Source organism: Thalassophryne amazonica, chromosome 13, assembly GCF_902500255.1.
Source record: "Thalassophryne amazonica chromosome 13, fThaAma1.1, whole genome shotgun sequence".
Classification (NCBI taxonomy): Eukaryota; Metazoa; Chordata; class Actinopteri; order Batrachoidiformes; family Batrachoididae; genus Thalassophryne; species Thalassophryne amazonica.
Window position 1 is genome coordinate 31,573,489 of NC_047115.1, and position 2,542 is coordinate 31,576,030.

Genomic DNA, 2,542 nt, shown 5'->3' on the forward strand with positions numbered 1-2,542 from the left:
TAATATAATGTGAAAATTATGACATAAAGGTATATTATTATTCCATACAAGTCATATTCATTCCATACTCATAAAACAGGACTTCAATATAATTTCATATTTATTACATATTCAAGTCATATGTTGATATACAAAATTGTAATATTTTCACATTAAGTAGTAACTGCAAGCTATTGTCAAAATTATGTACTTCAGTGATCATTATGACATACAGTACTCAGTTGTAATAATTTCATATTGTCATAATTGCAAATCATAACTATGACATATTGAAGACATCATTACATATTGTCATAACTGACATATTAAGTCATAATCATTTATTCTAAGGACAGTGGGCTGCAGCTTCCTCCAAAAGGGTGCATACGGATGACATGATGACATTAACTACCATAAAAGCATGCAGCAAACACCTTTTGGACAAACTCCATGGCTCGAATGGAGATCAAACCCAGTATGTCCTGCAGCATCTCTATCATAAAAGGCAGGGTTTCTGATGAAACATTTTATATCAATGGTGAAGCAATACCAGCTGTAGTGGACAAGCCCATCCAAAGCCTTGGAAGATGGTTTAACTCAGAGTTTAAAGACACCCAGCAGCACGCAGAGCAGCTCAGGCATGATACAATTAGTGGCCTGAAGTGGATCAACAGCACTGCCCTCTCTAGGAAGATGAAACTCTGGTGTTTCCAGTTTGGCTTACGTGGCCACTTTCCATGTACAAGGTCAGTTTGTCCTATGTCTGGAGAGGCTGGTGAATGCACAGTGGAGGAAATGGCTTGGTCTACTGAGATGCCTCAGCAGTAGAGAATTGATTCCTTTCACTGCCCATTTTCAGTTAGGTTGAGGCATTTAAGGGTGCCAAAACAACAGCAGGCGCGACATTGACAGAATCATGGGACCTGGGGGTAAGAAGAGTTGCTCCAACACTGGCCATTGGGAAAAGGTGGCTGCAGTTTTGCCCGCAAAATCTGCATTACAACACTGGGACATAGTAAGCCACGTCCAACAGGGTAGGAGGGTATTTGGCCTTGGAAAACTAGAACCTACGTGACAAAAGGCTACTCCAACCAAACACCAACTCTTGGTGGTTGAGGAGGTGCACTGCCAAGAGGAAGCTTCAAGGTATGCCAGAGCCATATCCTAAGCCAAGCAAGGGTGCTGGATGAGATGGGATGTTGAGGAAATTCATGTGGATTGAGTTGTGGATCATGGAGTCTAATTTGCTAAGCTTTATCATCAAAGCCATTAATGATGTCCTGCCTTCTCCTGCCAACCTAAATCTCTGACTGAGAGAAGATCCAGCCTGTCCACTGTGCTCAGTGCCAGCATCACTCAAGCATAGTATCTTGTAGGACCATGCCTGACACAAAGCAGATATACATGGCGGCACAAGAAGATACTGAAGTGCCTGGCAACCAAACTCGAGCTCACGAGGGTAATCATCAATGCCTGACCTCTCAATACCATGGACATATTCCCACATTTACATCTTTTGTCCAGGATGGAGAGAAACAAGCAGAGAGCCTCTTGCCTCCTGGTTCTAGCCTTCTACATGGGGCCAGTGACTGGGAAAAATGTGCTGACCTTGGACCAGCGACTTGTATTCCCATCTGTGATTGCAGCTACCAATTCACGACCTGATCTGATTCTTTGGCCAGTCAATGTGCTTTCATCATGGAGCTGAGTATCCCTGAGGAGAACGCCATGGAGGAGGCCTTAAAATGCAAGACGTTGTGCTATGCTGACCTGGTAGCTCAAACTGCAGCAAGAGGCTATAAAGCTGATGTGCATCCAGTTGAAGTGGGTTGCAGAAGCTTCATCGCTAATTTCACTACAAAGCTCCTCAGGGTAGTCGGAATCAGAGGGCAGACCCAGAGGAATGTGGTCAAAGCTTTGGTGAACACAGCAGAAAGGAGCAGCCATTGGCTGTGGCTGAAGAGGAGGGATCCTGTCTGGCCCCTAAGTGATCACGAAGGAATGGACTATTTGATACACGCCCAGTTCTGATCAGGCTGTGGTGAGCCCACCTCGACAGGCCAAAACACCTGATGATGTTGAGTTACACAACTGATGATGCGTAAATTCAATCTGCTCTGGGAAGAAGACTGCTGAAACTTCATGGATTGTAATACCAAGTCCAATCTAATGAATCTGAAAAAGTAATAACTGTAATTTATAATATTATAATAAACTGGATGGCACAGTGGATTAGTGGTTAGCACTGATGCCTCATAGCAAGAAGGCCATGGGATTGCTTCCTGCCCTTTCTATATTGAGTCAGCATGTCCTCCCCGTGTTTGCGTGGGTTCTCTCCAGGTGCTCCGGCTTCCTCCCACATCCAAAGAGATGCAGGTTAGGTGGATTGGAAACTTTAAATTGCCCATAGGTGTGTGTGTGGGGGTGAATGTGTTTGTCTATATGTGAGCCTGCGACAGACTGGCGTCCTGTCCAGGGTGCACTCTGCCTCACGCCCTCATACTGCTGGGATAGGCCCTTAATTGGAGTAAGCAAGTATAGAAAAGTGATGGATGTAATAAAC